Source organism: Rana temporaria, chromosome 9, assembly GCF_905171775.1.
Source record: "Rana temporaria chromosome 9, aRanTem1.1, whole genome shotgun sequence".
In the NCBI taxonomy this organism is placed as follows: Eukaryota; Metazoa; Chordata; class Amphibia; order Anura; family Ranidae; genus Rana; species Rana temporaria.
Window position 1 is genome coordinate 173,227,627 of NC_053497.1, and position 17,716 is coordinate 173,245,342.

The window sequence follows — 17,716 nt, forward strand, 5'->3', positions numbered from 1 at the left end:
TCATGTCTGCAGTCTCTGACCATCTCCTGTACCATGTCTGCAGTCTCTGACTGTCTCCTGTACTATGTCTGCAGTCTCTGACTGTCTCCTGTACTATGTCTGCAGTCTCTGACCATCTCCTATATCATGTCTGCAGTCTCTGACCATCTCCTGTACTATGTCTGCAGTCTCTGACTATATCCTGTCTGCAGTCTCTGACTGTCTCATGTACTATGTCTGCAGTCTCTGATCATCTCCTGTACTATGTCTGCAGTCTCTGATCATCTCCTGTACTCAGTGGCGGTTCGTCCATAGAGAGCGCAGGAGCGCCGCCCCCTCTGGCTCTCACCGCCACTGAAATAACATAGATTCATGCATTGCACGAATCTATGTTATTATCGCTGCTGTTATTCAGATGGTCGGCGCTCAATGTCCGGCCATCTGATTAACGGCAGCTGGTTGGCTGTAGGGAAATGTCTATCAAAGCCAACAGCTCTGATAGGCTTTCCCAATACAGCCCTCGGGTACCGGAAGCTTATTCTCGGAGCGCACAGACTGTACGCCCCTTGGATAAGATGACAGGTGTCTCAGCCAATCAGGTTGGCCAGTTCTGGCTACCGGTAACCTGATTGGCTGAGATGCCTGTCAGTCATCGAGGGCGGGAGAAGACATCGTGGGACGTGGATGCCTGACTCCAGTAAAGGTAAGATGCCAGGCGGGGGAGGGGGAGAAAGCAATTTACAGGGCACAGTGGGGACAATTAGCACAGCGGCGACCATTGGCACTGCGGCGACCATTAAAGGGCACAGTGGTGACAATTGATGGCACAGTGGCTGCGTTTAATGGCATGGCACAGTGGTGACAATGGATGGCACAGTGGCTGCGTTTAATGGCATGGCACAGTGGTGACAATGGATGGCACCGTGGCGACAATGGATGGCACAGTGGCTGCGTTTAATGGCATGGCACAGTGGTGACAATGAATGGCAAAGTGGCTGCGTTTAATGGCATGGCACAGTGGTGACAATGGATGGCACAGTAACTGCGTTTAATGGCATGGCACAGTGGTGCGAATTGATGGCACAGTGGCTGCGTTTGGGCACAGTGAGACTGCAATTTTTTTTTTTTTGCGCCCCCCAAAAATTTTGAGCACCAGCCGCCACTGCCTGTACTATGTCTGCAGTCTCTGATCATCTCCTGTACTATGCCCGCAGTCTCTGATCATCTCCTGTACTATGCCCGCAGTCTCTGATCATCTCCTGTACTATGCCCGTAGTCTCTGATCATCTCCTGTACCACGTCTGCAGTCTCTGATCATCTCCTTTAGTATTTTGGGGGGGAGAGCCATGCGCACTTGCGCTGCAATCCTGATGCATCGCGGAATCGAATCGTGGACTTGATAATCGTAATCGAACCGTGAGAGCGGTGAAGATGCGCAGCCCTAGTGGTGACCTCTGCACTCAAGTGATTCCTATGGGGGTAACGCTACACCAGGAGTGAATTGACAGGCCTGGACATGTGTTGAAGGGTGTTTTTTTTTTCTAGAGAATGCATGGTAACAAATCAAGTAAAATAAATATATAAATTTCCCGTAAAAAAAAAATTCAAAGGTCTCTTTTCTTAAGCAGCTTCTTTTTTTTTGCAACTCAACAGCATCTTGATTAAGTCATCCTCCTTATTAACAGAGCAGTAATTATTGACACAGTGGTGGGTCCCATTTTGTAATAGAGTCTTCACTGATGTAATTCCGGCCTATGAAGTCCTTCAGGTACGGTAAATCATTACAATGCAGGTGTTCCTGGCAGGTATAATGAGCGCATAATAAAGGTGCAGGTGTGGATGGCGGAATAGTAAGAGGATGAAGTTACAGCGGATTAAGAAAACTTTGATTTAGAAAAGTTAGGGAACAAAAAGTGCAACCCATGTGCCCCAGGGTGCCTAATTCTTTCATACAAGTAGGGGTATTTATAGCCACCCTATGGGCAAAATGGTGTTCAATGGTAAAAAAAATTCAATGCTAACCAGTTTTTTGTTTGTCTTGTTTTTCATTTTCGTGGGACAGAGATAAAACCTGAAACAGTGCTGACTGTCCTGTTGGGAAAATGTTCCCTCCTTTCTGGTAATGTCACTGGGACCGGCCGTGTAGATAAATCCCTTCACAACAGGTGCACCAGCAGTTTTAATATTCTTGACTAATGGATTTGTCAATATGTCCTCCTACTGGGATTCCAAGCAATACACGGGTACGTGTCCTGAATTTAAATTAGCCACTACAGCCCCTTATTAAACCACAATGTAGACTTAACGGTTCCATAAATAACAATACCAAGATTGAATCGCACCCCATAAATAACATAAGCCCTGTTGGTTGCCAGAAGAGGGTCTTTGGAGTCTGCTATCCTAAAGAATTGACAACGATCCATTTCTGTTCCCAGCTTCACCTAAGTGACTTAAGGATAACTCTAAAGTGACCATTTTCTGACTTCTCAAGGGGACCGAGCCCCCCTTCCCCCCCGCAGGGCTGGCCTGGGACAAAAATTTGGCCCTGGACTTCATCCAGACTGGCCGACTTTGACAGGTCTCTCCCACAGCGGCCGGACAACTCCCGTACCCGCCCGCAATGAGATCCCTTCATTGGTTGCCAGTAAAAGACAGAATCACTTTCAAGGCACTCTGTCTAATACATAAGTGTATTCAAGGCAATGCCCCCCAATATCTATGTGAAAAAATAAAAGCCCACAACCCCAATCGCATTCTGCGATCCACCAATCAAAAACCTCCTCCAGATACCCAAAGTCAGATACAAGTCCAAAGGAGATCGAAGATTTGCAGTCCAAGGACCCCGCCTGTGGAATGCACTACCAACTACCATCCGACTGGAGTCGGACCACTTGGCCTTCAGGAGAAAGATTAAAACCCATCTCTTCTGAGGTCAAGGGGTTCCTGTCACGGAACCATGAACCAGACGTACAACAAGAGATAAGTGAAAATAAGAAGGCTTTATTGAAAATCAAGCTGTAAAGCAAAAGTCCAAACGGATGGTAAAACAGAGTCTTGCGAAGCCAGAGGTCAGGAACCAGAAGGGTAGTCGGACGAAGCCAGGATCAGGAACCAGCAGGGAAGTCAGACGAAGCCAGGATCAGGAACCAGCAGGGAAGTCAGACGAAGCCAGGATCGGAACCAGAAGCAGCAGCAGTCTTAGAAGCATGTGAACACAGGAGGACCAAGCAAGGAACTGAAGCCACAGAGCTCCTATATATGTGAGCCAGGCATCCAGCTCCTCCCAGTGGGAAGGAGGAGCCGCAGGGTGGGAGGCTACAAGAGTCCCAGAAACCAAGATGGCCGCCAGCACATGTCAAACGAAGGAGACAGGAGAGAGGTAAGACCATGACAGTTCCTTACCCATGAAATGGATACAGCGCCCAGAGGCGATTCAGTTCGCATGTGTTGCGCTTTAAAGTCTCTCACTTACTCACCCCCCCCCGGCCACCCAAGCCCTCTCTCCACCTTCACTAGCCGTTTTACTTTATTAGAGTAGAATGGCTGGTACTGGTACTCTTTTATAGGCAGTACCAGTTGGGAAGCTAGACATTATTTCTCCCGGGGCAAAGAATCAGTTTGGCGCCCCCTCCCCCCCCTTATGGGACAAGATTAGGCAGAAGTGAGAAACTCCCAGGTCGCTGTCACTGAAGCCGGCCCACTGAGCCATCGGCCCACCGGGAAACTCCCTGTAGTCCCAATGGCCAGTCCATCCCTGCCCCCCCCCCGTAAAAACAACCCGTGACAGACTCACCTGAGACATCCCCGGACCCTCTTATTTCTAAAATCATCCTATGTTCACTAGGGGCATAGGATGACTGAGAAATTATATCTTGGACTACCTGAGATGGGATTATTATGTAATTATTATCCACAATATATTCCAGGATATCTGTAAAGAACTATTTACTGTTTGTTGATTCTGAACTCAATGGGTTAATTGTAAGAGTGACTCATTCATACTGTTGGGACACATACTGTTAGATGCTAATGTCCTCCCCTCCAGCCATCTGTCTGTTCTCTGTGCTAATTGACCCTGCTATTGTGTGAAGATGTCTTGTGTTTACACTTATGATAATGTGTATTGTATAGCAGGTGAGCGAGGAGACCTGACGTCTACTCTGAAAGGTCATATCTATGAGTCGCCTAGCCTGGGTAAATGATTAGTTAATTAGCTCATGTTAATTTATATTCTGGTTACCTCCTCTAACTGTATATAAGGTTGTATTCTTGGTTCTATTAAACACTCCATGTTCAGCAGACAAACAAGTCTCGTCTCGTTGTGTGCTTGAGAGCAGCTGGAATATCTGATATCTATATCCAGACTGATGGGAAGTGGCATATGACGGAAGCACTCAAGCGGAGTTTGGGATGTTCCATTACACAACCCAAATAAAAATAAAAAAAGCACCATACAACCACCAAAATTAAACCATACCCCATTAAAAAACATAAAAGCTGTTGATTACCAAAAGGAGGTCTTCTATGCTAAAGGCTTGACCACGATTTATCTCTGTTCCCAGCTGCACCAAAATGACTTGAGGAGAGCTGCTATAATTAGACAAGTAGAGAAAGGGACGGGATAACAGGGGCTACTCCAAAGTATTGCCCAATAATGCCTGTGGTGTTTTAAGGACTATCTCGGTACCCAGAGAATGAAACGGGTTTAGATAAAAGTTATACATTTATTGAGAAGAAATACATAAAATACCAAAACAACAAGACAATAGTATAATTGTAAATAGTTGTGTTACATTAACACTTAAGAAGCATAGAACCCAACTGGTAGGTGGGAACACAGAGTTGTAGGTATAGACGTGGTCCTCTACATGTTTCGCAACATATGTTGCTTCTTCAGGAGGAGTCAACCAAAACATCTAAAAAGAGATAAAATCTCATAATTACAATGTCAAAGAACAGGTGAAAAATATCAATGTAGCAAAGCTACCAATAAACCTTTTGGTTTTGGAGTATTAAGAAAGCCAGCGCAGCTCACCAGTGGAAGCCCAAAAGCATCAGAGGGCATTAGAAACACCCTAGACGGGTGTTCCCCCCCCCCCCAGGGGCGGACACGGGAGGCTGTAAGTATTAGACAGAATAAAATTGATATAAGAAAATATACATATATTATGAGTGTGGGTCCATTACTCAAGCAAGCACACAAAAATTGAGTTGGGTTAGGGAGTATGGGGGAGGGAGGGGGGGGGGGGGTTTGGGAAGTGCAGGAAGGGAACTGGAACGTGAAGAGGGAAGGGAACAGGGGGAAGAAAGGAGGGGGAGGAAATGGGGGGGGAAGGAAAAGGAATTGTCAATTTTCTGACTTCTCAAGGGCCTGAGTACCACGTAAAACAACCCCAAAAAAATAAAGAAGCATAATACAACCAGATTGGCTCTCATTTTTGTACCCACCCCCAAGCACCCCCCCCCCCCCAACGAAAATCCATCTATGAAGAGTTTAGAAAGGCTGTATTAGACTCAAATGAAGGAACATGCTATGAAGTGGGGCATCATTCAACCAAGGAGGACCACAGAGGAGGGCTCATGGGGCAACGCTGGAATGTGGAGAGAATGATTATTGTTTAGCAAACCTTTGAACTTTACTGTAATCTGAATCTTCTTACAATGAACGAGGTAGAGAGGGTGATGCAACTTTCTTTTATCCTCGTCCTTTCTAGAATGATCTCCCATTAGACCCAACAGCTCATATCCCCAAGTCTATTCCCTACCAAGTGACTGTCAAATGCTAGCCAGGTCCATCTCTGTTTCCAGCTGCACCTAACTGCTTTGAGGATAGCTCCAAATTGACCCTTTTCTGACTTCTAAAACCACCTCCACCACCTTCACAGCTCTCACCTCTTCACAAATCCCCCCCCACACATTCTTCAAAAAATTCCCCCTTCACAAATTACCCCCCACCCAACTTCTTCACAAATTCCCATCCCCCTTTCTTCACAAATTCCCCCCTCCACAAATTCCCCTCCCCTTCTTCACAAATTCACCCCTCCACAAATGCCCCTCCCCCTTCTTCACGAATTCTCCATGCTTCAAAAATTCCCCCATAATTCATAAATTCCCCCCTCCCTCGCTCTTCACAGCTCTTACCTCTTCTCAAATCATATGCCTTACCTGCACATGGCCTGGATGCCTGGCAATAGCACACAGAAGAAGAAGTGAGTAGTTCAAAAACTTCCACTACTACCTTCTGTGATTAGTGACAGGTTGGGAAAAGGATGGGGCTACCCAGAGGTGCCAGAACCCCGTACCGCCGCTTTTCGGCTGAAAAAAAGCCCTACATATATGCAAAATGCAATAAAAAAAATGATATGGCCTTTTGCCAGAAAAAAATAACTAAGAAAACGAAATTTACAAACCAAGACATATTTTAGTATTACTATCATCATGATGCTCTTTAACAAAACTGTAACCTTCACCTAAACACACCCTCAGGCTAAGAAACGATTAAACATTCATGTCAGGTCACCTGTGGCCAGGTGACAAGTGCACCCCGTTGGGGTCAGGGATGCGCCACAGGGTAGTAAAACCTATGACCGACTGCTGCGATAAGAGAGGAAGTATGAACACAAGATCGCCCAGGGCGTGGAGTCGAAGACCCAGCTTTGTGTTTACCAGAGCCTCTAGTGGTGAGGATGGTCTTCGCAACAGCTGGATCCAGGTCGCGACCCCTGGGATCCCCTAGGTCACGCTCCGCAGGGAGAGAGGGGAAGCAGCAAGCAGACAAGCGGTAGTGATGGGTAAACCAAGGTCGGGGCAACAGGCAGACAGGGGTAACCGAGGGACAGGCAAAAGGTCAAGATCACAGGCAAACAGGAAGTCAGGGATGAGCCAAAAACGGTACACAGGAAGATAATCGTAGCACACTGCAGACAGGAACTAAAGCAAACAACACTGTTGAACAGCACTGCAGGCCTGTAGTGCAACAGTTAATATAGACTTCCTGGGATGGCCTGGGTGAGGCCATACAGGAAGGAGAGGACAGAAGAAGATAACCAGATCAGAGTCAGGCCTCTTAATGGACAGATGGAAACGGGTAAGCTGCCAGACTATTGCATATCCATGACAATTCAACCCATGCATGCAGCCTTTTTCCAAAAATATGATAATTACAAAATCTAAGGGATGTGAAAGGACAGAAAGAAAAGCTTACTGACAGAGAGCAGCTACGGGGACCTGACATTGCGCCATGCCTTTATCCAGGCCCCCGGCCACCACCTGTCCTTCTCAATACCCAGAATCTTTCCAACCTCACCCAAAATGTTGTGCACCACCAACTCAACAGGAAAGACTTCTTTCAGTGTGGAGACCTGACACTGTGCATTCCATGTGAAGTTACCGACTATAAAACTAAACTAAACTAGAAAAAGTGTCTCAAAATCAAAATTCCAATGAGTCTCAAAAGCCTCGTACGACCACTCTGCGTATCTCAAGCGGTAAAGGAAAAGTATTTCCAGAGCCCCACCCACTTGCTTATAGACTTCCATATTGAAGGGGTGCTGAAGCAAGAAATGGTCCGTTGTCTCCTCCACACCGCCACACTCCACTCTTGGACAACCACGGTTCTCCAGAGAGCGATGCTTCAGGTTGCCCTTCACATAAAGTCTGCCATGGAAAGAGTGCCAGGCCAAATCCCAAACCTTTAAAGCAATTCATTCTAGATTTAGCAAATGCAGACCCTCCCTCATACCAGAGCCTGGCCAATCCTTCAAGGTCAGTGGATTGCTGAATGTAGATTCAACGATCCTCCTCTCCAGGGCTTTCCTAGGAAGAAGCTTAATTTCCTCTGTCATCCCTCGCCACTGCCCAAGCATTTTCAGGCACGGGGCAACATAAGCTGGGAGCTTACCATGTCTTACCCTCTGGCTTTTCACTGGCCCACCATTCTCCCAGCTCTGCAGAAAAGGCCTAGACCAGGAATGAAAAATACCAACCCATCCAGGCGGTTCCTCTGCCAACATATTAGACATGTGCACACTGAAATATTTTGTTACGTAATTTCGTTTTCGTCCGAAAAATACATTTATTTAGTTACTCCCGAAAATCGTTTTGATTTATTTCGTTTTTCATTGGGAATAGCTTTCGTCCGAAAATCCAGATATTATACTAGGGTTCTGTCGAATGGTCAAAGAATATTCGACGGAACATCGAAATTGTATGCCGAATCGTACATTTCCGGACGAATATTCCGCCTACAAGAATTTTAATGTTGTATGACTAGTATTCTGTGTATATAATGTCAAATCTATTCTCTATAATTTTGAATCTATAATCGCTCTATATTTGTGGATGTCGAATCTATTCTCTCTATAACGTCGAATCTATTTTCTCTATAATGTCGAAATCTATCCTCTAATGTTGAATCTATTATTTCTATAATGTCGAATCTATTCTCTATAATGTCGATTTTATTCTCTATAATGTCGAATCTATTCACTATAATGTCGAATTTATTCTCTATAATGTCGAATCTTTTCTCTATAATGTCGAATCTTTTCTCTATAATGTCGAATCTATTCTCTATAATGTCGAATCTATTCGCTATAATGTCGAATCTATTTTCTCTAAAATGTCGAAATCTATCCTCTGTAATGTCGAATCCATTATTTCTATAATGTCGAATCTATTGTTTCTATAATGTCGAATCTTTTCTCTATAATGTTGAATCTTTTATTTTTTCTATAATGTCGAAAAGTACCGTATGTGTGTAGTAGAATATCGGGTTCGATAGACAGATTGGTATTCAGTCATCGTCATGTCGACTCTCCTTCTATATCGAATTGTTGTTATTCACAACGAAAACGAAAATAAAGCATTTTTTATTACGGATCTCTAGGTTTTCGTTTTTTGCGCTTTCGTTATCGTTTGTTAAAACGATAACGAAAATACCTGAATTGCGGATGAAAATGCATTCGGACGAAAACGAATGCACATGTCTACAACATATTACCAAGATTATGTTTCAATAACATCAGAGAAAATACACTACGGTGTAAGTGCCTCTGGTGCAGAGACTGATTTGATGGGCTCAGTGTTCTCTATACAGCAATGTGGAATAAGTGAAAGATACATACATGTAGATTAATTATAGTGTGTGCTTGTGGTGGGATATTAGAGTGTAAGCTCCCCTGGTGCAGAAACTAATTTGACTTACTAAGTGTTCTCTGTACAGCACTAAGAAATATATCAGAGCTATATAAATGTATTATACTAATAGTGTGCGGCTATGGGGCGGCTTTAGAGTATCAGGTCCTCTGGCGCAGAAACTGATGCAATTGATTAAGTGTCCTCTGAAGAACACTCCAGAATACGTCAGAGCTATATAAATGTATAATATTAATAGTATGCGACTTTGATGGCGTGTTACAGTGTAAACTCATTAGAGACTGATGTGACGGGTTCAGTTTTTTCTGTACAGCACTACAGAATATGTCAGAGCTATATAAATGTATAATAATATTATGTTACTGTGGCGTGAAGTTAGAGTGTAAGCTCCTTTGGAGCAAAGACTGATGTGAATGGTACAGTGTGGAAAATGAAAATCTGCTGAGTTTAACCGCTTTCCGCCTGGCCTATAGCAGAATGACGGCTGGGCGTCGGTTCTGTTATCCTGACTGGGTGTCATATGACGTCTTTCAGGATAATGTGGCGGCGCGCGACCGCCGGGGGTGCGCAGCGCGGCGATCGGTGGTGCGGTGTGTCATTCTGACACACCGCATCTCCGATCGTGGTAAGGAGCTTCTGACGGAGGCTCCTTACTACGTGATCAGCTGTGACCAATCACAGGGTGAACTAGGAAGTGCCGGTAATTGGCTTTCCTCGGTTTGCTTTGACAGGGAGAGCGATCGGCAGCTCTCCCTGTCAGAGGGGGGTCTGCGCTGATAATCCGCACATTGATTATTACAGCAGCCCCCATGAGAGGTGCCCATCAGCTGCCAATCAGTGCCAATCAGCTACCAGTCTGCGCCCCATCAGTAACGCCTATCAGTGCCCATCAAAGTGCCAATCATTGCCCATAAATGTGCCAATCAGTGACCCATCAGTAATGCATGCCAGTGCCCTTCAGATGCCAATTAGTAATGCCTGTCAGTCATAGGTGTGCACAGCCTATTGCATTAGGGTGTGCACCCCAAAGCTCCAACACATATGCATTTGACATATTTACCTGCCTCTTCCCTGCTCTCCACCCTGAAACAATGGGAGGACCCATGCAACAGTAGGAAGAGGAACCGGGAAAGGAGGGTTGGCGGGGGTGGAATATATTGGTTTTCTATATTCCTCCTGTGGCAGCTGAATGTTGACAAAAGGGAGAGGGGGAGAAGCCTACTTTCAGCTGCTGCAGGAGGAAAATACAGATCCGTTCCACTAAATTACACCCCCACCACCCCTTCTGTCCAGGTTCTGAGGGTCAGCTAGAAAGGATTGTGGATTACTGTCACCTGCCCACCATTGACAGGTTGCTAACCCAAGGATTAGGGTGTGCCCAGGCACACCTGACAAACCCCTTGCACACGCCTATCAGTGCCCATCAGTGTCGGCTACAGGGGCGGACTGACCATTGAGGCACTAGAGCACTGCCTGAGGGCCCCATACCACTAGGGGGCCCTATCAGGGTTGCCAGGCTCAGTAAAACCAGGGACAGTATGTAAAAATCAGTGTTTTTTTTTTTTTTTTACATCTGTCCCTCATAAGTCCAAAACCGACATGCTTTTGATGTGAAAATCCCGAGATTTTAGCTGCCCCGCCTCTGTACTGCCTCCTGGCGTGGTGGCTATCTGTAAGCCTGGGGGCCCCATAATCTTCTATTGCCCGGGGGCCCCATGAGTTGTCAGTCTGCCCCTGGTCGGCTATCGGTGTCCATCAGTGCCGCTTATCAGTGTCACCTATTAGTGCCCATCACTGCTGCATATCAGTGTAGCCTTTTGGTGCCCACCAGTGCTGCATATCAGTGCCACCTATCAGTGACCTTCAATTCTACATATCAGTTCCTCCTTATCAGTGCACATCAGTGCCACCTTGCCAGTGCCACCTCATCAGTGCCATTAGTGCAGCTTCATCGGTGCCCATCAGTGAAGGAGAAAACAGCATTTTATAACAGAAACAAAGACGTCAGTATTTTTAGTTTGTTTAGCAAAAAATAAACACCCCAGTGATGTTCAAATAACACCAAAAGAAAGCTCTATTCGTGGGAAGAAAATGATAAAAAAATTGTTTGGGTACAGTGTAGCATGACAACGCAATTTTCATTCAAAATGCAACAGCGCTGAAAGCTGAAAATGGTCCTGGGCAGTAAGGGGGAAGAGTGCCCGGGAATTGAAGTGGTTAGATGCCATTCTTAAAATATTACAACTGTCATGTAAGTAACAGTGTTGGGTTGGGGGACACTGGGCCAGATTCTCGTACATCCGCGCAATTTTGTGCGGCTGTAACGTATCCGATTTACGTTGCGCCTCCGCAACTTAGACGGGCAAGTGCTGTATTCTCAAAGCACTTGCTCCGTAAATCGGCCGGCATAAGCCCGCCTAATTCAAATTTGGATCAGGGGGGCGTGTTTTATGTAAATCTACTGTGACCCGATGTGATTGCCGTTTTTCCCGAACAGCGCATGCGCCGTCCGTGGAATTTCCCAGTGTGCATTGCTCCAAAGTACGCCGCAAGGACGTCATTGGTTTCGACGTGAACGTAAATGACGTTCAGCCCCATTCACGGACGACTTACGCAAACGACGTAACTTTTTCAAATTTCTACGCGGAAACGACGGCCATACTTAACATTGGTACGCCGCACTTATGCCTCATATAGCAGGGGCAACTATACGCCGGGAAAAGCCTAACGTAAACGTCATAACTTTACTGCGTCGGTCGGGCGTACGTTCGTGAATTTGCGTATCTAGCTGATTTACATATTTTGACGCGTAAATCAGCTTACACGCCCCTAGCGGCCAGCGGAAAAATGCAGTTACGATCCGACGGCGTAAGAGACTTAAGCCTGTCCGATCGAATGGATATCTATGCGTAACTGATTCTTAGAATCAGGCGCATAGATACGACGGGTCGGATTAGACTTACGACGGCGTACATGGCGCTGCGCCGTCGTACGTTCGTCCAGAATCTGGCCCACTGTCTCCAAATACTGAGCTGCTGTCCATAGGAGCTGTATAGGTCCAATGATCCCTGATGGATCACTCTTGGTTTCATTGATCCCATAAATCTCCCTCACCAGGAGAGACCAGCAAAGCATTTCTAGTGTTGTAACAATTATTATTCCATGTGAAATATTCACATTTTACTAATGTACATTTTCCATTTACATATGCCAATCTACATCCTGTGAGGTTGGTAAATAATCTATGGTTTAGGCTTCTCAAGTCATTTACATATGCTCTCAGCGGGTCTAAAAATATGTATGATGATTCATAAAAATAAAAAAAAGAGAGAAAGAAAAGTGTAGTCGTGATTGTCAATTACACATAATGAGAACACAGAAATAATAATAAAAAGAAGAAAAAAATATGCAAAAAAAGGGAATTTGCAAGTTAAAATACAAATACAGAAAATGCCATATAAATTGTAAACAACTAGAATTTTCTTATAAAATTAAAACATAAAAAAAAAAAAAAAATTATAATAAAAAAATAAAAATAAAACAAAACACAAATGCCAAACAGAAATAACAGAAATGTGCCACAGGATGAATGTAAAAATCCTGTTTTTCCTAGTGCAGCTGCTATGATGCAAACCCATCAGAAAAAAAAAATAATCCAGTATTTTAGGGAGCACTATCACCCATAGTATATAAAAGTCAACAATAAATAATAATCCAAATTACAATAAAGCAGTGATTTATAATCAAAAAAAGTGCAAAACAAATATTTATAAACCACGTTTCCCCGAAAATAAGACCTAGCATTATTTTCCAGGAGGGCTACAATATAAGCCCTACCCTGAAAATAAGCCCTAGTTTAACCACTTGCTTACTGGGCACATATACCCCCTTCCTGCCCAGGCAAAATTTCAGCTTTTAGCACTGTCACGCTTTGAATGACAATTGCGCAGTCGTGAGACGTGGCTCCCAAACAAAATTGACGTCATTTTTTTCCCTACAAATAGAGCTTTCTTTTGGTGGTATTTGATCACCTCTGCAGTTTTTATTTTTTGCGCTGTAAACAAAAATAGAGTGACAATTTTGAAAAAAACACAATGGCCCGGATTCACAGACAGCGGCGCACATTTATGCCGTCGTAGCGCAAATAATATACGCTACGCCGACGCAGCGCAGAGAGGCAAGCACGTAATTCACAAAGCCAATGCTCCGAAAACTGAGCTGGGTTTCTAAGGCGTAAGTCGGCGTAGGTGAACGTGGGCGTGAGCCATGCAAATTTGCCGTGACCCCATGCAAATGATGGGCCGAGCGCCAGACAGATAACGAACTGCGCATGCGCCGGGACGTGGACGCATCCCTGTGCGCATGCTCACAACCACGTCGGAACAGCTGCCTAAGATACGCCGGATCACTGCGCACGCCCTGAACTTAATCTACGCCTAGTCACACACGTCCAATGTAAATTACGCCGCCTTGGGTTCCCTGGTGCAGCCCTTTGCATGGATGCTGCTGAGTTACACCTCCTTTATGGGGCATAACTTTATGCCGGACATAGAACTTACGCGCACCGCGCGCACGTACGTTCGTGAATCGCCGTATCTCCCTAATTTGCATATTTGAATACAAAATCAATGGGAGCGCCAAATGCGTCCAGCGTAAATATGCGCCCACGATACGCCGGCGTAGGCAAGTTACGTCGGTCGGATGAAGCCTATTTTTAGGCGTATCTCAGTTTGTGGGCACGGCGCACAGATACGACGGCGCATATTTGCACTTACTCGGCGTATCTCGAGATACGTCGGCGCACGTGCTTTGTGAATCCGGGCCAATATTTTTTACTTTCTGCTATAATAAATATCCCTTTTTTATGTTTTTTAAATATTTTTTTTTTTTTCTCAATTTAGTCCGATACGTATTCTTCTACATATTTTTGGTAAAAAAAAAAAAAAATGCAATAGGCGTATATTGATTGGTTTGCGCAAACGTTATAGCGCCTACAAAATAGGGGATAGAATTATGATTTTTTTTCTTATTTTTATTTTTTTACTAGTAATGGCGGCAATCAGGACTGCGATATTATGGTGGACACTTTTGACACATTTTTGGGACCATTCACATTTATACAGCGAACAGTGCTATAAATATGCACTGATTACTGTGTAAGACCATCTGTCTCCTCTTCTTAACAGGACGTGGATCTCTGTGTTTACACACAGAGATCCACGTCCCTGGCTCTGTGACTGCCGATCGCGGGTGCCTGGCGGACATCGCGGCCGCCAGGCACGCGCATCGGCACCTGAGTGGTCGTAAATAGTCGACGGCCAGATGGGAAGTGGTTAAAATGCTTGAATCCACTATATTACAGTAGTATATAATGTACAATGTGTGTGTTTCTGTAATATAATTGTGGGGAAGAGAGCTCCGGCGGGTCACAGAAGCGCAGAGCGGCTCTATAACGAAGGTATTTGGCACAATTATATTACAGAAACACACATTGTACATTATATAATACTGTAATAGAGGGGATTATAGTATTTTACAAGAATTTTAACTCGGTTCACACTGTGGATTCCTGACAGGCAGGGAGGGAGAGGGGGAGAGAAGACATCACATTACATGGTAAGACCTAACCCGAAAATAAGCCCTACTGTGTCTTTTGTTGACAAAATTAATATAAGACCCGGGCTTATTTTCGGGGAAACACAGTAAGCAGTGACTTATATTAATCCAATGTCCATAATAAACCTCTTTCTTCTTCCAAAAAGTGTAGGTGACCCAACGCACACATTTTTTGTAGGTGTGTTTGGGCCTAAAAAAAATGTCATAAAAAAAAAAAAAAAAATTGCATGTCTCCTTATATACTTAAAACATTTTTGGTTTACTCTCCGTCATCCAATTGTCGAACAGTAAGAGGCAATTTTCTAGTGCGTGGTAATGGTCTTTTTATCCAGTGATGCGAAGGTAGGGTTGGGTGTCATCAGCGTAAGAGTAGGTCCTGTTTGCTGATTCATTATATTGAGTGGGCCGAGGCAGGGCCGCCATCAGGAATTATGGGGCCCCTTACACAGCTTCAGGCATCGCCCCCCTGGAGCAGAGAACCCGGGGGGGGGGGGGGTGCTGCTGCTTGCTTGAAATTAAGAAGCGGGGGGGGACCCATTACAAAAAAGGGGGGTTGCCATCTGGGACCCTGGAGACCTCTGGGCCCTATATATATATATATATATATATATATATATATATATATATATATATATACATACATATCTATATCTATATATATATATATATATATATATATATATATACAAATATATATATATATACAAATATATATATATACAAATATATATACACAAATTATTATTATTTTTTATAAAAAGGATTTACAAAAAAAGTGGGGTTGCCATCCGGGACCTCTGGGCCCTTTAATAATAAAAAAATAAACCTCTGGGCCCTTTAACCACTTAAGGACCAGCCCATGTACATATACGTCCACAATATGGCACGTACAGGCACATGGGCGTATGGGTACGTCCTCGCCTATTAGCGGGTGGGGGGTCCGATCGGGACCCCCCCCGCTACATGCGGCGGTCGGGTCCGCTCGGGGAGCGATCCGGGACCACGGCGCGGCTATTTGTTTATAGCCGCTCCGTCGCGATCGCTCCCCGGAGCTGAAGAACGAGGAGAGCCGTGTGTAAACACGGCTTCCCCGTCCTTCACTATGGCGGCGCATCGATCGCGTCATTCCCTTTATAGGGAAGACACGATCGATGACGTCATTCCTACAGCCACACCCCCAAACAGTTGTAAACACATACTAGGTGCACCCTAACTCCTACAGCGCCACCTGTGGTTAACTCCCAAACTGCAACTGTCATTTTCACAATAAAGAATGCAATTTAAATGCATTTTTTGCTGTGAAAATGACAATGGTCCCAAAAATGTGTCAAAATTGTCCGAAGTGTCCGCCATAATGTCGCAGTCACGAAAAAAATTGCTGATCGCCGCCATTAGTAGTAAAAAAAAAATAAAAAATAAAAATGCAATAAAACTATCCCCTATTTTGTTAACACTATAAATTTTGCGCAAACCAATCGATAAACGCTTATTGCGATTTTTTTTACTAAAAATAGGTAGAAGAATACGTATCGGCCTAAACTGAGGAAAAAAAATGTTTTTATATATGTTTTTGGGGGATATTTATTACAGCAAAAAGTAAAAAATATTGCTTTTTTTTCAAAATTGTCGCTCTATTTTTGTTTATAGCGCAAAAACTAAAAACCGCAGATGTGATCAAATACCACCAAAAGAAAGCTCTATTTGTGGGGAAAAAAGGACGCCAATTTTGTTTGGGAGCCACGTCGCACGACCGCGCAATTGTCTGTTAAAGCGACGCAGTCCCGAACTGTAAAAACACCTTGGGTCTTTAGGCTGCATATTGGTCCGGGGCTTAAGTGGTTAATAAAAAATAAATAAAACATATATATAAAAAAATAAAATAAACATTTATAAAGAAAAAAAAAAGTGGGAGTTTACATCCAGGGCCCTGGGGACCTCTGCGCCCTTAATAAATATATATATATATATAGATATAGATATATATATATATATATATATTTATATTAGGGCTGCGGAAATTAACGATTAATTGGTCGATTAATCGTTAATTTCTTTGGTCGATTAAAATTATTTTGATCGAGGACGATCCGCGGAGTGAGCTCCGCGGTCTCGCCCATAGGAAAGGCCGCGGCTTCGGCCTAGCTCCGGAGCCGTGGCCATCTTGGTCCACCCGGCGGCGCGCTGACGTCATCATCACCTGCCCGCCTGCTTGTATCTTCTTCCCTTGCGCACGTGTGTCCATCAGCCTGATAGTCAGGTAAGAAAGGACAACCATCTGTGTGTGGTAACATTATGGGGCAGATGTATATATTCCTGGAGTATGGGGACAGATGTGTATATTAAAGCATGGGGGCAGATGTGTATATTACAGCATGGGGGCAGATGTGTATATTACAGCATGGGGGCAGATGTGTATATTACAGCATGGGGGCAGATGCTGTAATGTACACATCTGCCCCCATGCTGTAATGTACACATCTGCCCCCATGCTGTAATGTACACATCTGCCCCCATGCTGTAATGTACACATCTGCCCCCATACTGCAAGAATATACACATCTGCCCCCATACTGCAAGAATATACACATCTGCCCCCATGCTCTAATGTACACATGGGGGCAGATGTGTATATTCTTGCAGTATGGGAGGCTGATGTGTATATTACAGCATGGGGGCAGATGTGTATATTACAGTATGGGGGCAGATGCTGTAATATACACATCTGCACCCATGCTGCAAGAATATACACATCTGCCCCCATGCCCCCACATCTGCCCCCATGCTGTAATGTACACATGGGGGCAGATGTGTATATTCTTGCAGTATGGGAGGCAGATGTGTATATTAAAGCATGGGGGCAGATGTGTATATTACAGCATGGGGGCAGATGCTGTAATATACACATCTGCCCCCAAACTGCAAGAATATACACATTTGCCCCATGCTGTAATGCACACATCTGCCA